The 22,128-nt window shown below is 36.2% G+C and overlaps 1 protein-coding gene across 4 annotated transcripts in view; it reads left to right on the forward strand.

Annotated features, from left to right (window-relative positions):
- Positions 1–22,128, forward strand: part of CNOT4 (CCR4-NOT transcription complex subunit 4) — a 293,416-nt gene that overhangs the window by 164,643 nt on the left and 106,645 nt on the right. The window lies entirely within an intron of this gene.

The raw sequence follows: 22,128 nt of genomic DNA on the forward strand, positions 1-22,128 counted from the left end.
CATTCTTAGGAATAGAAGCAACCCAAGGCAGAGCCCTGTGCAGCTCCCCACCCTCTTCCCCTGCTTCCCTGTCAGTGGAGGTGGCCTGCATGAAGATCCAGTGCAGTACACTGAGAAGTTGCAGACAGGTGGTAGGAGAACTACTAGAGTTAGTGTCATGAAAACCTAGGGAGAAGGCGGTATCTAGGGGGAGGGGTAATGCCAGTGTCAGAGCTGCAGAGAGGTCAAGAATGATGAAGATTTCAAAAAGGCCTTTAGATTTGATAGTTGGGAGATTGTTAGTTACTTGGAAGAGAGCAGTGGAATAGTAAAGTCAGAAGCCAGACAATAGAAAGTTAAGAAGATGAGACAAAAGGAATACTTTGGCAATGTTTTTCTTAGGTTACGTGTGTAGCATTTTTAGTTTAGTAGGGATCTTTTGTTTTCAGGGAATGCTGGACAAGTTTTTCTAAGCAGTTATTAGAAAGGAGTTAGCAGATGTAACATACTGAGATTTTAGTCACTTGAAACAAAGTCAAGTGCAAGTCATGTCATTATTTCTCTGATGGCATGGTCCTCTTCAGCAATGAAGGATGACACACAAGATTTTAAAAACAGAAGTGTTCTTATTCTTAGAAATTGGGTCACTCTTTGCAAATGCAAGTCAGTTCAGTTTTTAAAATGGACTTTGATTTTCTTTATATCTGAAGAAGACATTGAACCAAATTCTATAGGGCATGTGCTTTAAAGTATGGTCATAGATTTTCATTTTTCTCTCTACATGCTCTTGTATTCCTATGCTAAGCATGTACTTGTGAGGCACTTGGAGGAAATTTAGTGATAAGAGCCTCCTGGATCTGTGTTTAGGGCCTGTGGCTCTGTTCCTTACCTCCTTTGTGACCATGTGCAATTCATTTCATCTTCTGGGGCCTCAGTTTTCTCATCTGTAAACTGAAGAGTTTGGTCTCAGAGATCTCTTGCAGCATTGTATTCATTACCTGAACCATACAGATAGGCAGATCTTTCCTTTGGGCCTAATTTGAGTCTTGCTTTCACCAGCTATTATAATCCAGACTTCACATTCCTGTTTGTAACAGCTCATGGGATACATAATTTGCCCATCAGAAGCCAAGACATGTGTTGTTCTGAGAATTGAAATAATTTTTTTCTTTACTGTTGTATCATCTACAGTGTACACTTATTGTATATTTGTGTATGTGATGAGTAAAATCTACAAAAGTTTATTTTAAATATTCTATTTTTGTGAGTAGGCACTAAATAATAAGAAGTGTGAGCTTTATTTCGCCAGTGAATTTCTTTGAAGTTCTAGTTGGAAGGACAATTCTCTTAGAATCTTGTTCGTTAAATTAGGGCAAGGTTATTTGATAATTTAATGTTATGTAGATTCACATGTGAAATAAGTAATTGACAGTAAAAAAAAAAATTATGTATTATAATTAAGAGAACTGAGCATGTGCTATGTCACAGATCTCTGTGACCTAAAAGAAGTTATATAAATTTCAGTCATGTTGAATCTTCTCCTTCATAGCATTTTACTATTGTCTTAGTGTTTTTAAAGGTAAAAAAACCCCAGTCTTCTCTAATAATAAATATATTTACATTGATTCATATCAGTTATTTTTAAAATTTTTGCAATATTTCAAAATCCTTTTGGTTATTGACATTTTCTTACCTTCTGTAGATCTCACTTAATTTTTTATGTAATATTTCTTAAAGATTTTTTATTTGTTTATTTTTAAGTGTTTAAGCATTTATAAGGATAGCTTTTGTTTTTGTTTTTCTGGACATAAAATGTCAAGCCTTTTGAGGACAGGATACTTTTCATACAACATAGTCAAAGTGTATATAAAGTTATGACTTTTTATATACTTTGTAAGATTTTTTTTTTAATCCATGGTTTATTTTACATTAAATTCCTGTTGTTAAGCATGTATAGGTATAATTTTTAAAATGGGCTTAACAGATCTAGTCACCCCTGGCTAGATTATGACTAACTTTTCCATAGGGGAAGAAGACATGAACCTTTTGACCATGTCACTATCAGCCTCTTCCCTCTCTTATTATGACGTTGTCTACAACCTTTGAAACTGCTGTGGCCTGACAACAGAAAAAAAGAGTCTAATAGACTTTGGGGTGTTTGCATGGATTTTTTGGATTTTTTGCATGATTCCTTTTTATTTTTCCTTTTTTCAAAACTTATTTTTATTTATGCTTTTTGTTTTTATATTACATTCATTTCTGAATATATCCTTTCCAGCAAACTGCCCCTTGGAACAAAGAATTTAAAAAGAGGGAAAAAAGAAAGCTGTTCAGCAAAACTAACCAACACATTGACTGTGTTTGACAGCAGATGCAGCATTCCACACTCATATTCCCCCAGTATCAGCAATGAAGGAGAAGGGAGGTACATGTTCTCAACTTTCCTCTGTGGCTGAACTTATTATAGTCAGACAGCATTTAGTTTGAATATTTTTGTTTTCTGTTTACTTTGTTGTAGTCCATATTATATATTGTTTCCCATATTTTCATTTTTCTACTCTGTGTCAGTTCATGTAAGTTTTACCACCTTTTTCTGTATTCATCATGGTGTGCATTTCTTAGAGTGCCATACTGTTTCATTATTTCATATGCCGTATGCCTTTTTTAGTCATTCTCTAGTTGATGGTTACCTACTTTATTTATAGTTCTTTGGCACCATGAGAAGTATTGTAATGAATATTTTGGCATACAGAAGACTCTTTCTGTCTTCAATAGGGTACATACCTAAAGTGCAAAGCATGTGGACATTTTAATCGTTTTTCTTCCTCCGTAATTCCAAATTGCTTTCTAGAATGATTGTATCATATCAAAACTCTACTAGCAGTGGCTTAATTAGTATGCATCTCTACCATCAAGGTATTAGGGTGATGGTGCTCATCTTTCTTTAGCATAATTCCTTATTGATATCGCATTTAGTATGTATGTCATAAGAAATTTGTCTCTTTGCATGATGAATAAAACCTACAAAAAATTTACTCTTAAAGTCCCATTATATTAGCATGTCAAAAGTAATTAAACATCAAAATAATCAAAGTATGAACTTTATTTCATACCACTGCTTCCTGCAACTAGTACATTATCTTATGGGTACTAAAATATTTTTTCCATTAGGCCTTTAGCAGAGCTTAGTAATAATTTAGTTTTTGCTAATGAGTGTTATTATTTGACTCTGGCAAATAAATTTGCAGTACAATGTAGGAATGCAGTTGAGATAGATTGCTTTAGTTCCTAGGAGCACACTAGGATGATAATAACTGCCTATTTACTGATTTCCAAAAGTAGGAATATGGAATATGAAAATTCTGAGGTCCTCAAACTTGGTAGTATCATTTAGTTTTCCAAAAGAATGTATTGAAATTCATCATTTTTGGTTATATTTTTAAGTCCATCATTTTTTCATTGCTTTTTTCCTAGAAACTGTTTTTCTGTTTTACCTATTTTGGAAAAAATTTTCAGTATTGTAGAAGATTAAGAATCTACTTTTAAGATTCAAAATACCTTTTTAGTACTTTTTAAAAGTATGCATTCCCTAATGTTATTCCTGGTGTATGTGGTAGTATCTCTACAATGAAACTTCAGTCCTTATATATAATGTGGTTATATGAGTGTAGTAAAGATTATTAGACAATGATAATGAAAGTAAGCTGGAAAAGTTTCAGACTGGGAAACTTGCAAAGTTATGTTAATTGAGTAGATATTAGTGATTTCAATTAATTGTACAGAATGAAAAATGTAGGTAGGTTTTTGCATAAGACTAAGGACTACTTTAAGTACAGGTAGTTTAAGAACAAGTAGTATTAGAACCCATATTGAAAGTAAGTTGGATTTAATTAATGGGCAGAAGTTGGTGTCATAAATCCAACAAAGTAATCATACTATTTTTCAGTTGATAAAAATGGAATTATGACTTTAAAATGTGCACATTTCATTATTTTGAATTGTTAAACACATGTTGAAATCAATGAGACCTTATGAAGACTAGGGGTGGGTTTTCAAAAGCTTTTGAGGACAATAAAACACTTTACCTTCATTTTAAGTTCTGGCTTATAAGGTCCAGCCCTATAAAAATAAATGAGTACCTAGGTACTTTATTAAATTTTAGTCTTTACTGCTTATTATAATTCTGTTCTGTCTCTTCTTCTGCCTTCCCCTCTTCTTCTCCTTTTTTCCTTTCTTCCTCTCTCCTTCCCTTTGTCCCCATCTCCCTCCCTTCCTTCTCTCTTTTCTCTCTCTCCAAACATTATGTTTTCTTTCACTTACAATGCTAATAAGAACATTGGGCTTTATTCCCAGATTCCCTCTAGTAGTATTTCCTACTTTTCAATGTTCTGCTGCTACTGGCAACAGTCTGAGTATTTTAATGGGTAAGCTTCTTCCCAGCTGTTAGTTTGTTGTCAGCTCTCATTTGATAGTCTTTCTGGTTTAAGTAGTTACTGTGCACTCTACCCAGCCACTGTTACTTGCCTTTTGTCGGGGGTGGGGTGGGGATGGGTATTGGAGTTAAGCAACTTGCCCAAGGCATACAGTAAGTGTATCTGAGGGCACATTTGAACTCAGGTCCTCCTGACTTCAGGACTCGTGCTCTATCCACTGCACCACCTCTTGTTTTTCTTTTTTCAAAAATTCCAGAATAAGGAAGCGAAAGATCAAGTTTCATAATCATCACTAACATTCCTGAATACTCAAAAACCTTTTCTCACCATCCGTTTGCTTCCAAATATCATGAAAAAGATTTCTGATAGTTACTCTTACACTTCACTCCTCCTAAGCCTAAAAGGAACATTGCCATTTTTTCTCCTTTCGATCATTTTTAAATGTATTTGAATAAAAAGAAATTATATCCCCACTTGTGCAACACTTTCTTCAGAAACCCAGATCAGTTTTAGATCAAATTGAAATTAATACTCCTTTAACAAAGAACTCATCACTAAGTGACAATGTAATATATAAGTAAGTGCACATTTTCCGAAGACAAATCCACAATGAATTATTAAAGGGAGCTAGATACGTTTGAGAAAGGTTAATCCTATTCACCTTCACTGGTGAAGAATCATGTTCTCCCTCCACAAAGCATCATTTTCAAACCTATTATTGGGCAAGACAATTTGAATCAGAGTGCCATTTTGTATGTTGTTTATTTACCTCTTTGTTATCAAGGTTCTAACATCAGAAATGTTGTAAATGGGATGCTTTACTCTTTTAGCTGTTGTTTCCTTTGCTTCATGTAGCAATTGTAAACAGTTTAATACTCATAACAGCTTAAATGGAATGCTCTCTGTTCTTATCTGCTATAAACTTAGGAACCTTCAACACTGAATCAAATACATGGTTCATCCACCTCATCATTCTGTCTCTTGACAGTGGTGCCAAGGAATATTGGATATTTCTACCTAAGGTTAAAAGTGAAGATAATTTAGAATTTGAAATTTTTAAGTTTGAATTATGTATATCTACTTACTAGCTTTTGTGCTTGTGATATCTATATTGTTTAGTCCCAAAGACATTAAGAAGCAAGTTGAATTTTCTTTAAGTTGTGTACTTAAATGGGAACATTCCTAATGACATCGGACGTATCTCTTCTATACACTTACATAAATACCAAAGGCACTCAGGTGTGCTGCAGATGTAACCATTCTCAACACAAGTTTCTCCTTCAAAGTCATGAAGGATGGAAGTTTTCTTCTACTTCCCTTAAACTTTGGTTGAGAGGTAACAATTATAAATAGATAATGAAAAGTGTACCTAATAATAGCTGTTTAATATTCTGACTTGTTAATATCTTAGTTTACATTCAACATATTAAACCTAATTACTGATATACAAAAGTTCATTTTTACAGTGGTAGAAATTGTACCACCATGATATTACATATACTACAAGAAAGCTACAAGGAATCATATCCTGTATCTGAATATAATTACAGTTTTTGCCATAGAACTTTCAAAAGTCTGCCTTAAAATGTTAAAAGTATCATCATATAGTCCAGAAGGTATTATAACTTTGTTTTGTTCTGATGAGCAAATGTGACAACTCAGAAAAAATGATCTAGTGTTCTTCAGCTTGATTCCAAGCAAAACATTGACTGTTCTTCTACCTTTGGCTTTATTATATAGTAACATAGATTTAGAGTTGGAAGAGACCTTTACAATTCATGCATTTTGAGAATCAGGAATCTAAGACCCAGAGAAGGGAAGAGATTTTTCCAAGATTGTACAGATAATAACACAATTGTGATTCAAACCAAGGTCTTCTGACTCTACCAGTGAATTAAGACATTATATGCTGAATTATGCGTGCATCTTTAGAAAAGGCATCATAGTGGAGACAGGATTCGAATTGGCCTTGAAGTAGGAATAGAATGTAAATAAATAAAGAAGGAGGAGGAAGACCTTTAATGGGAAACTACATGTATCATAGTATTAGAAATGAGCCAGTAAGAAGTACCCTAAGGTAAATAAACAACTTGGAAAAATAATTTAGGGAGAAAAATTGGGTAACTGGAAGAGGGGACATCTGGGTCTAGTGAATGTTTTTCAGTTTGTTTTTAAGAGGCTTGGTCTGAACATATTTGAAAACTGAGAGGAGATAGAGTTGTTAGAGAGAGAGAGGCTGAAGGTACTTCAGGACTTGTAGAGAAGTAGATTTAGAGAATAACTGGAGAATAGGGATATCTCTTGGGTTGATGAGAAAAAGAATAGAAAACAGATGACAGCTCAAATCCAGGGAGTTCTTTTCCTGTCAGTGAGAGGAGCACATGATCATTAGATGTAAGTATGAAGTTAGATAAGGTGGGATTTGTAAAGGGACAGGAGGAGAAGGGAGATAGTCTTCTCACACCTTACTGTTTGATCCAGAGACACTGGCATGATTGTTCTACAAACAGGATATTTCATCTCTTGACTCTAGGCAATTCTCTTGTTGTCTTTCATATTTGAAATGCTCTCCCTCCTCAACTCAATCTACTGATGACCCTGGCTTACTTTAAGACCCAACTAAAATCCAACATTTTTGTTGTTTAGATGATTATTTGTGTCCAACTCCTCATGACCCTATTTGGAGTTTCCTTGGCAAAAATGCTGGAGTGGTTTGCCATATCCTTCTCCAGCTCATTTTATGATGAGGACCTGAGGCCAACAGGGTTAAATGACTTTTCCAGAGTCACAGAGTTAGTAAGTGTATGAGGCTGGATATGAACTCAGGTCTTCCTGACTCCAGACCCAGCACTCTATCCACTGTGCCACCTCACTGCCCTGTCCCATATTTTACAGGAAGCTTTTCCCAACCCCATTTTAAATCTAGTGCCTTCCCTCTGTTAGATAATTCCTGTTTATACATATAGCTTGTTTGTATATATTTGTTTGCATGTTTCTTCCTCCTTAGATTGTAAGCTCTTTTACATCAGGGACTATTTCCTCTTTTTGTATTCCCAGTGCTTAGCCAGTACCTGTCATATAGTACATTAATGAATGTTTATTGATGGACTGATCTAAAGTAGTCCTTGTTGTGGTGTTTGCTTGTTAGTGCTTCCAGTGAATGCAAAGACTTTCTTCTAAAAGGAGTCAGCAATTTACTTTGTTAGAGTGAATTTGTTTTGGTGGTTTCTAAAAGAAATCAGGTACCCTAGAGCAGAAGCAAAGAAACCAAACTGTAGTGGTTTGTAGTTGGAGTGTATGTAGCACACTTAGGCTGGGAGTGAGGATACTATTTCTTACACATATCGCAAAATTCCAGATTCTCAAATTATATGTGTGTGTTCATTCTGATTTATGGCCATTTTAGGAAGCCTTTTCTGGGTTTGGGTCATAACAAAAGGACTATTCAATTCAACTAAATAGTAACTGTTTCTCTTTTACTCATGAACCCTGAGAGTCTTCCCCTCCCATTTTGATTTTTTTTTTTAGATTATAGGGCCCCCCCCTTGAGTAACTACTTAAAGAAACCATTCATTGAATGGGTGTATCTCACTCAAAGGAAGAATCTGATAACCAGATGACTCTGGAGGAGAAAGTGAGGCTGGTGTCCTTGCAAAGCCCTCCCTCAACTCAGATCAAAGTCACCAGCAAGTCATGTCATCATCCTGATGTCTGGTCCTCTTTGAGAACAAAGGACAGACACAACAATTCAATTCAACAGTTGTGTTAATTCTAACGAACCACCAGATGTTCTGAACCACATGGAGAATCGACTTTTAACTCCTCAGGATTTCCTTAGGTGAACCTTGGAAAATGGTTTCTCTCAGCCAGACTGCCTAGGATTGTAGTTGACTTTCTCACTCTACTTGGACTCTTTGATTTAGTGCTAGTTCAAAACCCATAATTGATTTCCAGTCTCTTTGTTATTAAATGCAAGATGTAGTGACTTTGTAAGCCAAAATAAAGGAATGAGTCTGAACTTACATGTTCTCCCCTCCTTTTAAAATAAGAAAACCTTAGCTACTATTAATACTGAATCCCTAGCCTTAAAGTTAAATAGGTGGCACCTTCATCATCTTCTCTGTCTCTTCTTCCTCCCCACCACATCTACACACTGCCCAAAGCACAAAATCCTCTTTGGGCTTCCACTCCTGGACATGTTCCCTATAATTTTTGCCCCAGTTTTGCATCATTTGTCCCTATCCTCCAGGGTTTACTACTATTCTTGCTTCATTCTCTTTATTAGACTATGTACATGTACATTATGTAAAAATATACATCATATAATATGGTTCTGTTCTAATGATATTCTATAACATGTTGTAGCTTTTAAAAAATGTTGCTAATCTAGATGTTTGCCTTGCAAATTATATTTATCCCGATCCTTCTTATGTACACTCCTGATTGACCCTTTTGTGGTTCAGGCTTAAACAACCCTTCTCTCCTTTCTCTATGATATTTTGTACTATGAATTATGAATTAGAAAATCTTGATGATTTTATGTGATTATACTCCATTGTTTAATTAGAGTAAATAAAGTCCACAGTAGCTACTGTAACTTGACTTTCTAGTGATTTTCCTGGAAAGCTTATTTGGGCATTTCTATGACTTTTTCCTATAGGCTTTAAGGCTTTGTGAAATCCTGAAGTTGCAAAATAGAATTTCAGAGCTGCAAAATTATTCTTACAGATTATCTAGTTCACCATCTTCAGTTCACATGAAGCAACTCAGGTCCGTACAGATTTTGACTTAACTGAGGATGCAAATGTAATTACTAATCCAAGTCTGGTCTAGTATTCCTCTGTTACATCATATTTTTTTATATCTAACTTGTCAAGCAGAGCAGCTCTTACAGGGTATAAAACAGACAAAGAAATCAAAAGTTATAAAGATAACTCATCAGAGTCATAGATTTTAGCAGGTGAAGGAAATTTAGAGGTCATTTAGTCCATCCCACTCATTGTTTTGAGAGGGGAGGTAATCCAGATAGGAGATTTCATTGGTATAGGTACCTGTCATTTTAAATAGTAGCAGAAGAGACGTTCTGTCCCTATAGGTAGAGCGCATCCAAGGTAAGATGTGAATCTTGGCTTCTTGATTCCAGGGTGGGTCTTGTGTGTATTGCACCATGCTGAGTACACATGAGGAAACTGAGGCTCAGAGAAGTATTGCACCATGCTGAGTACACATGAGGAAACTGAGGCTCAGAGAAGTTAAAGTGACTTGCCAAAGTAATGAATAGAAGGTATAAAACTTCAGTCTTCAGTGGATTTTCGTTACTAATGCCATTCAAGTACCAGAAATAAAGGGGGTATATTGTTGGTAAACTGTCCTCCCCCAGTCTCTCCTTACACTTTCTTTTTTTTTTAATTTGCAAAGCACTCTGTACATTGTTGATCCTCACAAAACTGTGTGAAATGGGCCCTGCAGATAATACTGTCCCTGTTTTATAGATAAGGGAATTGAAGCTTAGTAAGGTTACGTTGCTTGGCATTGGTCACCCAGCCGGTACCAGAGGTAGGATCCAGACCCAAGTATCCCTGACTCCACTTTTAGCAGTGTCGTGCTTTCTCCTTGAAGAGTGAATGAAACTAGAGAAGGCAGTTGTGTTGATTGCTCTTGACTAGTCCATTATTCCCCAAGGAAGCCAAAGCTTCTCTGTGCCTTTTCATCAGCCAGCAAGCTTTTATTAAGCATCTGCTCTAAGGCAGGCTGTATGTGCTGGGGAGATGAGGGTCAAAAAAACCCAAAACCCTAAAGTAGATCTTGATTTCAGGAAATCTATATTCTGTTGAGAGATATAACAAATGAATACGAAATATGTACAATTCAAATACAAGGTAATTGTGGAGTAAGGAAGAATGTAATGTAGGAAGTGACACTTAAGCTGAGTCTTCAGGGAAGCTAGGGATTCTGTGAAGGGGAAATGAGAAGGGGGGCATTCCAGACAAGGGGAACATCCTGGGCAAAGGCTGAGACAAGTCTGGATTAAGAAGGGCTTTAAATGATAAAAAGAGAAGTTTATATTTGATCCTAGAGGCAATAGGAAGCCACTATACCTTTTTGACCATTTGTTGCTTTAAGAATATCACTTGGGTGGCTGTGTGGTTCTCCATGGAAAGGAGAGAGACTTGAGGCCCATTAGAGAAGTACAGGCTATAAATCAAGTATGTTATCAAATGACATAATATTTGTAAAGCACTTTAAGCATGGTGTCAGGTGCTTAGCATGTCAAAGCGCAGTGCCTAGCACATGGCACATGCTATATAAATGGTTCTTTCTTTCCAGGCAATAGGTGATAAGGGCCTAAATTAGGAAGGTGGCCATGTGAATGGAGAGAAAGAGATGGATATGAGAGTTGTAGAACTAGAATCACCAAGAACTGGCTACTGATTAGATGTAAGAGGGTAAAGGACAACCAAGATATAAATGTGACTCTAAAATTGTGAATTTAAGTGACAGAAGGACAGTTGAGTCCTCAATAGAAACAGGAAAGTTAGGAAAGAAGGAAGGAAGGTGGGAGGGAGGGAAGAACTTAGGAAGTCCCTACTGTGTGGAAGGAAGGAAACAAGCATTTAAGTGCCAATGTGCCAGGCACTATGTTGAATGGCTGACAGATGCTATCTCCTCGAGAGATAAATACTAATATTGTCATCCACAGTTGAAGAAATTCAGGCTGAAAAAAGAGGTTATGTGACTTGCCTTGCCTGGGGTCATACAGCTAGGAAGTGTCTGAGACCAGATTTGAACTCAGTTTCTAGGACAAAGAGGGAATTGGGGGGAAAAGATAAGGAGTTCTTTTTTGGATATGTTGAGTTTAAGATGCTCATGCATCTTCTAATTGAAAATATGCAGTATACTATTGATAATGTTGGGATCAGATCTCCAGAAGGAGGCAAGGGTTGGATATTTAGATTTGAAGTCATCAACATGGATAACTGAGTCCATGGGAAATGATGAAGTGTTTAAATTCAACTTGTGTGCCAGACTCAACTCAGGCAGTCAAAATTATCTTTGGGGTGGGGAACCTTTGGCCTCTAGTCCACATGTGGCCCTCTAGGTCCTCAAGTGCAGCCCTTTGACTGAATCCAAACTTCACAGAACAAATCTCCTTAATAAAAAGATTTGTTCTGTAAAACTTGGACTAAATCCAAAGGCTACACCCAAAGACCTAGAAGGCCTCAAGGCCACAGGTTCCCTACCCCTGTCTAGACAGTTTTTTAGCTGGTCATCATAATGAACTCCAGACAGTCCTAACAGTAAAGAGTCTTTCTCATATACTTTTTCCCTTTTTCTGCCAACTCATTTCCTAAATATTCCTCAAGATACCCCTGGTTCACATAGGTTACTAGGAAATGGGGAGAGACCCAATGATGGCCGTTGTTTCCTTGCTTCTATTTTTACTTTTGTCTCTGATTTAAAATTTCTGAAGACTCTTAGTTCAGCTGTTAGTGTCACTGTAAAACCTTGAAAAAGCCCTCACCCTTTGCACTGCCTTCTTTAGCTCCATCCATTCTTCACAGAGAATAACTAGTAGGAAATTGGGAAAGAGCTTATCAACAATAGGTTCCATGAACTGTAGTTGGTACTAGTAATTAAAACTCATTGAGTTTAATTGAAATATATCTGACTTTAACCTGTAGTTGGAATGAGATTCATTCTAATCCTTTTGCTAAAGACACTGTTAACCAGCGATGCACAGTGATTATATGGGGAAGAGGAAGCCAAAGTGGTAGGAAGGACGTGTCCCCCTTCCTCCAGGACCTGGCCACTTTGGGCCAGCACTCTACCTTCTTTTGTCATCTTCCCAGGGCCTTGAAAAGCATTCATGTTTTATGGTTTGTAGGCTAGTTTGGACTGATTATTATACTAACCTTAGCTATATCTATATCTGTAGTAATAATGAATTGAAGGGGCCTGAGGTTGCCTTGGCAGGAAGTCATTATTATCACAGACCATCTAAGAAATAAACTAACAGGACTGGTGTGACAACAGTGACCAAAAAATCTGAGTAACTGCAGAATCAGAGTTGGAAAAGAACCCAGAGGTTCTCTAAATTAAATCCATAGTAGAACCAGAATCCCCTTCCAAATCTACTTGATGAGTTCTTATAATGCCATTATATCACAGAAAAAAATTGATAAGATATTATTCAAGGTGACTTCAATCAACCTTGATTTTAGGCAGGAAGGGGACCCTGTTAATGTGGCACCAACAATTTTTAATGCATCTTATAATTACTGTAATTTAATATATCTTTCAACATGATGGATGAGAACCTAAAAGGCAGAAAGACAGTCCAAGGGCAGCAGTATGATTTCAGGATCCCCCTTTGAAGTGTTAGATATTATTCAAAACCTAGAAAAATGGAGAATTCCTTAGATGGGATAATATGCCTGCTGAAATTTTAGAACAAGAAGACTTAGGCCTCAGTTTCTTCATCTATAAAACGAGAGGGGGAGGGAGGTTCATGAGGCAGACTAAATGATTTCTGTCATCTCTTCTAGTTCTAACATTGTGACTCTGGCAGATTCCCCCAGGTTAGGAAGGGAAACTAGCAAGATTGAGTGGTTGTGGTAAAGTAGAAATAATGCTAAACTTGGGACCAAGAGACATGAGATCTTTTCCTTACCTGAATGTTGGTGGAAGAGGGATGAGGATGGGAAGGGGGAAGTTGGGGCAAAAGAAGATCGAATTTTCTCGTTTGGGTCCCTTTGAGCCCCAAATGCCATGATTTACCTGGCTTATGTTGGAAGGAAAGTGTTTTTTAAACTTGAAGCATTTTATTAATTTGTGTTGTTATATCAGGGACAGGGAGATGGATGTCTCCAAGGTGAGTCTGGTAGCCGCTAGTGAGGAAAGTTGTAGAAGGGAGCCTTGCTTTTGTTTGAGTTGGATCTGTGAAATCCCTTCCAGCTCAGAATCTGTGACTGACTGAGCGCCAGGGAAGAACTTAACCCAGGGGAAATAATATAAATCCACAAGATTTTAAAGAAGGCACCATTAGCACTCACTTAAAGAAGGAAAACAATTAAGCTGTTGAAACCATATCATTACTCCACTCTCTTCCTGTGATATCCATGTCAGTTTTGTTAACTGTGCACATTGAAATCATTATGAATTTAGGCTAAAACTGGATATAATGAACATAACATTTGATACTGTGACATTTGCTGTCATTTAATAGTTTTGAGTTTGTAAAGGTTATTGTGCAAGGAGCTATTTATTTCCTCCTAGGCCAAATGCTTAAAGTTTTGTCGGGCGATTGTCAAGTAAAGACCATTGTCTAGGCCAAGTAAGATTTCCTGTAAGTATGATTAACTGAATCTCGGATTATAATACATAGTTCTCATTCTCTTTCTGTTTGTTTGTTTTTTTTAAATAGAAGTGCTATTTGAACTAATGTGTTACACCTCATATCCAAATCCATCTTTACTCGTCAATGTCAGGACAAATCCACCAAATACCTGTGCCTGTCATTTCCAACTTCGTCCAGTAGTCTGACTATTCCCTCATCCTATAAGTTTTCAACCTCATGGTCAAGTATTTATATCCTGTGGGATCCCAAATATCAGTTGGACAGTCTGTTTATTGTTTGCCATCCTTGCTGTATGATCGTGTCATCATATATGTGTGGTGTTGACTTTGTATATTTCATTTATCAGGTGTTCCCACATTTTACACATTGTTCTTTCCAAGATAACTTCATAGACTAGGGATTACAACTTCCAGTGATAATTGAGACTATAGTTATATAATGTTTAAAAAGGTTTTATAAATCATTGTCAATATTTCCAAGCTCATTTTCTTGACAGGCTGTGTCAGTCCTTTGATGGCTAGAGAATAAAGCTTGGTTTTATTATTGGGTGTCCAGCAGTCACCCTTCCAAAATACTGTTATAAATTTCATGGTTATTTGTAAAGGTACTTAATTGAATGTGTTTGATACAATTCAAAAGGAAGTGACCTTATTGAGCTGGTAGAGGACACACAAGCACCTGAATTCATAGGAATTTAGATTTGGAGTTGGAAGGGTGCTTAGAGGTCATTTTTTTCTAACCCTCTCACTTTATAGTTGTGGAAACTGAATCCCAGAGATGTGAAGTGACTGTGCTCCAATATCATATGGAGAGTGAATATCAGTTCACATTTTCACCCAAGTCCAGTCAATTCCACTAGAGAGTATAGTACAGATTTTTAGAATAGTGGTCAATTCTGTCAGTATGTTTAAAGTTTCTTCCTTGAACATTTTATTGTGCTTCATATGTGAAGTTTTTATGCTAAATGTTGTGGATTCAAAGATAAATATGATTCTTAATTGAAAAATTATTTTGCAACTAGGAAATACCAAAAACACTAATTTCCCCCAAAGTATAAATAAACATTGAAGAATGTGAAAGAGCAGTTAGCTGCATATCTCAATATGTTCTTATATATGTTAACCTAACAAAGTCTAATTTTTATTTTTATAAGCATTTCTTATTTATGACTAAAGCAGGCAAAATTTTAAAATTAATGTTTCCTTACTTGATTTGTAAGTCCTTATTGTGGTAAATATAATCTTGTTTGTTGATGAAGAAGCCAATTCAGAATAAATAACTCATTTTGTTAAAAATTTAACTGCCTGTTTTTTGGTGATTGTTGTTTTCCTACTAATATAGTGTGGTAAAAATATGCCCCAGAAATCTATGATTAATCTCTTGGAAAAATTGTATGCCTTCAAAAGATTTTTGTAAACCTCTGTTTGTTAGTTTTGGTTTTCTGAGGTAGCTGTAAAATTAACTGAAAAGGTATCAGATTAAATCATTGTTTTAATGTGCAGTATATACTTTATGAAAATGAAATGTCTATCTCTGATTTGTTGTGAATATATATTGAGATTATATTTTGTAAGAAGTGTGCACTTTTGATAGAAGAAAAACATTTTAGTTTTCCATTTCTTAACTGGTAATTTAATCCTAAATCTACTCCATACTAATTATGGCCAGTCTTATCAAAATCTAACATTTTAATGAAAAGATTATGTTGCAGACTAAGTCTAATTACGTAGGATATGGTAAGACTCTTAGAAGCTCATAGATAGAATATCTGCTGAAGTCCTTCAGAAATATTTTCTAGAACTTCATGCAAATGACTCTTTAAGGTATACCTAGAGAACACGGTGCTGCAGAAACAGCAAAGCACTATGGTTCAAAAGCCAAGTTCATAGATGCCCCCAAGCTAAAGTTTCCCATTAGCAGTATAGAATTGGAAGCTCTCTTTGCTAGTTGAGAAGCCTGCCTACCAAAGATGAATCACAAAGGACAGTTACTATCTTTAATCTCACTGCTGGGTAACTACTTGAACTCAAGCTCCAGACAAAATAGAAAGTTTACATGACCAAGTGCTGAGTACATCTAATGGCTTCCATGTCCCAAGCCTAGATGTTCATCTTGCTTTTTTAAGTAACCATTGTCTGCAGGGAAGTCATGCTGTTTTGGCATTTAGTGGTGAGATTCCTTCCCTAAACATTCTCAGAGTGTTCCTGAAAGTGTCTAGAAAGTAACTGTGAGGGAGTAAGCAGAATGTAGAGTTAGGCAAATCATCTAATCTTTCTGGCCCTCCGTTTCCACATCTGTAAAATGAAGGGGATTAGGGTAGATGGGAAGGTCTCTTCTTACTCCTGTGATCCCATGAACTGAAGTCTATAGCATTAAAAACTGGCTCCTAGTAGAGGACAATGAATACCTCATGAAGCCTTGGAAGAATGTTGTGAGCAAGAGATTTACCGAGCTCAGTAAGATGGATTCAAATTGAATTTTGAGGAAGGAGGAAGGGAAAAGGCCAGATAAAACTACAAAAACTGAGACTCTAAAGCAGTGGTTTCAGACTCAAATAAAAACAGGGGTCACTAATCCATACATAGGGATCCCTGTGGGCTCCATAGTGACTTAATTTTAAAATGCAGTATTTTGTAAATAATAGTATGTATTATGTTTGATTGTATTTTTATGCTTTTTGTTAAATATTTCTCAGTTACATTTCAATCTGGTTCAGCTTGCACTCCAGAGTGTTGTGGGCCTAATAAGGCCACAGGACTCCATCTTTAACACCTGTGTTGTAAAGGACACTATGTATGTATCATACAAAGACAAAGCAGAGTTGGAAATGACATTCTCCGGTAAAAACAATGTGGCAGCTATTGGGGAGGGGGGAATACTTCTGGATGTAGGTGTCTATATCATTACAGATAGGTAATAGAAAGTATTGACATATACAGTGGTTCAAGAAAGTAAATTACAGTCTTTGTCCCCTACTATGAGTAGAAATGGTTGTTCTTTCTCTTTATCAGCTTCCCACAATTTTAAATTGTTTAGCTTTGCACTTAAGTGTTAGGAGAATTTGCTTTTGTTGGGTCTGATTCCTTAGGTCATATTTGTTGTATAATATGAATATTAAAGAATGTTTAGCTTGATTCCTAGAAAGTGGTTGTAAATTAAATTTCTACAAATATGTATTTTTTGTACCAGTTGACATTATTATTTAAAAGAATCCTGTGTTATTTTGTAAATGCCATTCTTCTACCTTTCCAATTAGATCTCTTTTGTTTGTCAGGTTTTCCTGAATCTGGTTATTTTAAAACTACAGATATGATCACTTTCTTATATTCTTCCTGTTCTGAAGTCCTATCAAGAGATTGCTTTCAGATTTTTGGTTTTGGTTAAATGCATAGGGCAAGCATTGTTCATTTATCTGGACATCATATGGCCATTGAAAGTCCTCCATGATGCAGCCTTGGGACTTTTCCAGCCTCATTAATACATTTTGCCCCCTTCATAAATCCTATGCTTCCGCTGAACAGAACCATTCACTGTTCCCCAAGTATATATTGTATTTCTCCTTCTTCATACCTTTATTCATTCTCCTGCCTCTACTTTGAATACCTTTGTTTTCCCATTTCACCTGTTTAGTATTTACCTTTGAGTAAATTGAGAAGTCTATCATCTTCATGAGATTTTTTTCCCTGCTTCTGCCTAACAAAGTAATTTTTCCCTCCTGAATTAATTGGCACTCTGCATTTATTATGTTTTCACATTATGCCTTATGGTTATGGACCTATATTTTTTTCCCTCCTGGATAGCAAGCTCCAAAGGGTCAGAGGTCCCTTTGTTCTTTGTTGTTCCTTTGTTTTTAAAAGCCTTTCCCATAGTGTCTAAGAAATTATCATCTTTACACTTTGTGGGTAATGGGTTTTTTTGGTATGATGTTAAAGGAATTTCTCATTTGTGGGGTTATAGGAGATAGACTTCTTAAAATTCAGATACTAATGGCATTAATTTATTAAAAATAATAAATATAATAATGGGTGGTAAAACAGACAAAATGGCTTTCTAGATAGAGTCTCTTTGTGAGTTGTAGTGGCAAAAAGAAAGTATGTGAACTTAATAGAGAAATGAAATCAGTATCCAGCATTAGTGACTGAGGTTGTCTGGGATTGGTCTTCAGATAGTCTAGGTTAGGAATATTTTTGTGAGTGGGACTCTTGGGGCCATAGGGAAGGAGGGAGGACTTTGGACACGCACACCAGAGGAGTGGACATAGGGATCAGCGAAGAGGAGCTGAGTAACTGGAGAACTGAGGCTGAAACCTGAAGTGGAAGTCCATGAAGAGCCTGAGCAGTGAGTTCATCTGGGGCTCAGTAGCATAAGTGACACTACTTGCTACAGATACGGTACAGAGCTGGAAATGTAGTGCTGAGGAAAGCAAAACAGGTTTTCAGAATGGAGGTTTTACAGGAAAGCTTTCAGCTGCCAGAAACACTCTTTGTCTTCACCGAGTATATTTTGTAATAGGTTTTTATATACACAACCTTTAGGTGACGATTTGATGTAACCAAGAGTATCAGCTGCATTAACAACAGTGCTAACTCCTTGATAGGAATCTCATTGCAGTGTTTCTACTATGTAGTCACTTAGATACGTCAGTCTGATGAAAAAGGTGCCAGAAACGCTTCCTTCTGCCGACTGTACCTGATGCATTTGCTAAAATGATCTCACCCAAGCCGTTTGACATTTTCTTGTTTTATGTTTTTCTCTAAGATGAGGGCAGTACCTCACAGGCTGCTTAAAAATGAATATTTCTCACATCATTTGTGCTTTTATACGTAATTCTAGCAGTATCACTAGCTACTTTGTGATCACTGCTCTGGTGTTACCTTGATGTGTCAGATGTTTCCATCTTGTGAGTCTGTGAGTAATTGCAGGCAATCCTAATTTAAAAGCATAGGCTTACATACTAGCAATACATGTAAATAGTAATTTTTCATCGTGTGTCCCTCCTACCACACACATATTTCTAAATTGCCCTCTCCTGTTGAACTATAGCAGTGACTCTGTATCATTCCTTTGGCAATTAATCATTATTCTATGGAGTCATAGATTTAAAGCTGAAAAGGTGCCCCTGAAGTCATCAAGTTCACCCCCACTACAACCCCCCCCCCCCTTCCCCTTTTAAATATGACTAAAGCCCATAGAAGATCTGTGTTACCTTAGGAAAGTCACTTATCATCATTGGACCTCACTTTCCTTGTCTTTAAAATATAGTGTGAACTAAATGGCTTCTGAAGTTCTTTCTAGCTTTAGAAATGATATCCTATGATCCTTGGGTTTATTGGCAGAGGTACAATTTCAGATCAGGTTCCCAGACTCCAGATCTAGAACTCTTTCCACTGTACTGTGCTACCTCTCAAACAGCTTTTTATATTGTGTTGAAATGTTATTTAAATCTTGTATTTTAAAAAAATGTTTTAATTTTTGGGTCTCTTCTTTACTAGATTGTAAGCTCTGTGAGGGCAGGAAACTTGTTTTACGTGTCTTTGTGGTCTCACTCCTGTAACTCCAACGGCTTTTAGCACAGGGACTTGCTTATTTAATATTGTTTTGACTTAATTTTTTTTCAGTCTTACTACTGCAGTTTCCCTCCTCCGAATTAGATCCATTCATTTGTTTATGTGGTGCCTAAGAATAAAAAACATAGTATGTTAGAACTCAAGAATGGATAAGCGGTAATAGAAAATATTTTATTTTCACATCCATAACATTAGAAATTCTCAGGTGTTGAAAGCTGAAAATGTAAGTTAGTTTATTCTGTCTTGTACCATAATACCTTTAATATGGAAAGTTCAAAACGCTTTACACATTTTATTTGTCCTTACAACATCCCTGTGTGTAGATAGAAAGTGAGCATAAAGTAAGACTTAGGGCTCATAAATAATTAAGGAAATCCATACAATTGATCTGTGAGAGAAAAAAAAATTTGATTTCCATATTCCTAATTGGAGACCAAGGAACCCAGGTGATTGGGTCAAGTGAGTAAACTTCCCTTCCTTGGCATTAGGAAAAGTGCCTTATCTCTTGGGCTGTTAGGGAGCGATTTACTATGCAGGTACTTTAAAATTGCATTCTGAGCTACTTATATGACTTTATTCTTATTACGTCCCATTAAGAGAAAGATAGAGCTCATATCTCTTCAACGTTGTAATGGATTTTTAAGGATACTTCCTTTACCAGGATAGATCTTAACCCTTTCGGCAATTCTATCCATTGTTCTTTTGCATATCCTCCCGGCTATGTTCTCTATAGAGGTCAGCCAACATGTTGGAGACCTTCCAAGGATCTCTTGATAGTCATAAAGTACCCAGTCTATCCATCCCTTTTCTCTTGTTCTTTCTTAGATGAGTGGCCCATTTCATTCTTCAGTTTGGCTATTCCTGGATGATGTCTTTTACATAGTTTCTTGTACATAAATCAGCATTAAAATATTTAAGCATTTCTGTGATCTCATGATTGACCTTAATCCCTCTAATTAATGGTGTAGATTACTACCCATTTACACCTCTCCCTGTTCAGTTCTTCTCCATGTCTTCCTATGAAATTTTTGCAGGGGGTCCACTCCAGCAAAATCCTGAGACACTTTCCTCTGGATCTATGACATTACATATATTCAGGTGGAGTGTATGAGTTTGCTGTGTTTGGCTGTTGCTTGCTTTCATTACTACTCTAAACAAGCCCCCCTCTTTTTTCATCATACATTTCTCTGATATCCTTTATTTCACTTCTGCGCAATTCTTTCCCAATATGTGCCATTGTCATTTGGGTGACCTATAACTGTCTTTTTTTTCAATTCATGAAGCAAAGATGAATGTTATAAAAACCCCAATGAGTTCCCTTAACATTTCTCTACATAATATAGTTTATAGTTTTTTGTAACTTTCCTGGGAAGTCTTCATTGCTAGGAAATTTCTGTCTTATTTAAAAAGCATCTTAATTTAGTGTTGCTAAGTAAAGCTTGCTTTAAAGGGAAGAATGCTGCAATTACATTACTGTACATGACATGGCCTTCAGCATAATTTATAGTTATGTCCGTATGAAGATTATGACCCATTAAAGGAATCTTGGTAACTGGATTGTTGCTGGTGGGAAATCCTTTTCTGGTAATTGTCAAACTCATTTTGTTCTCTAGCTCAAAAACTGCCAGGTATAAAGTGGTACCCAGCCCTCATTTTCTCTGTTTCTTTTTCCTTCTGTTTCTTGCCTCCTTACAGACCTAGGCCTCACATGCTCTTTGGGTTTTATATTCCATGGCATTTTGACCCACTAATCCATAGAATGAAAGTCTAATAATACATGAATAGTACTGACTGTGGGTGGATTAGTAGGTTTTTAGATTTTAATCACAAAGTAGTTGCAGATAGATGACATGTATAAAGCAAAATAAGTTTTTAAAAACCTAGGTTTTATAAATACTTAAAATCATATAAAATCACTAGTAGTGACTTATAATCAGTTTCAGAGATCTGAAGATTTTTATTTTTATTTTTACTTTTATCGGTAGGACAGTAGTATCTTTTTCTGCTTTCAAAAAAAAAAGTGGTATTATCCTTCGTATTTTAGCCAGTTTATTATTTTGTTCAAAAGGCATACAATTGGGCTGTGTATACTGTAGCTCTTACCAACTCGTTGCACTTTGTGGATTTGAAAAACTGATAACTCATTCCTTTTTAGGGAATAGTTTGATTTCTTAGGTTCTGTAATGGAAGATTTCTCCAGAAAGTTTTCATATTAGTAGTAAATTATCATACATTTGATGGTAGATTAAAATATACCCAGAAGACTGGCATTTCAAGCAGATAATAACACTACTTTGTATGATTGATAAATCCATCTGAAGAGAGTAGGCATTCTTATGTTTGCTACTATTCTAAATGGTCTTTTAGCCCTGATTCTCTCCACCCTTGAAATGAAAGGAAACACCTTCTCCCACTCCCCTTCCCACCCACCCCCCAGGAGAATGGAAGCTCTTTGAGAGCTAGGGACTTGTGGAGTTTGGGTGTTTTCTGTTTTTGTTTTTGTTTTTTCCATTTTTGGTATTTGTATCCCCAGTGCCTGGCACAGATGGAGGACATTACAAATGTTTGTTGAATTGAATTTTTTCAAATTCATTAGCCCATTGCTACTTTTTCCCTCTGAAGTGCATCTCCACTTTTACAATTAGAGGAATTTGTGATTGCTTTCTTTTTCTATTAACTGACGTGGTTTTTTTTGTTCTTAGCTCATTCTTGACTTTTCATTTTAATGAGCTCAGAAATAAGCCTTTATGTTCAGCTTTGTAACCTTTTTTCCTTTGTTAGAAAAGAGATG

This window comes from Notamacropus eugenii, chromosome 3 (assembly GCF_028372415.1).
Source record: "Notamacropus eugenii isolate mMacEug1 chromosome 3, mMacEug1.pri_v2, whole genome shotgun sequence".
Classification (NCBI taxonomy): Eukaryota; Metazoa; Chordata; class Mammalia; order Diprotodontia; family Macropodidae; genus Notamacropus; species Notamacropus eugenii.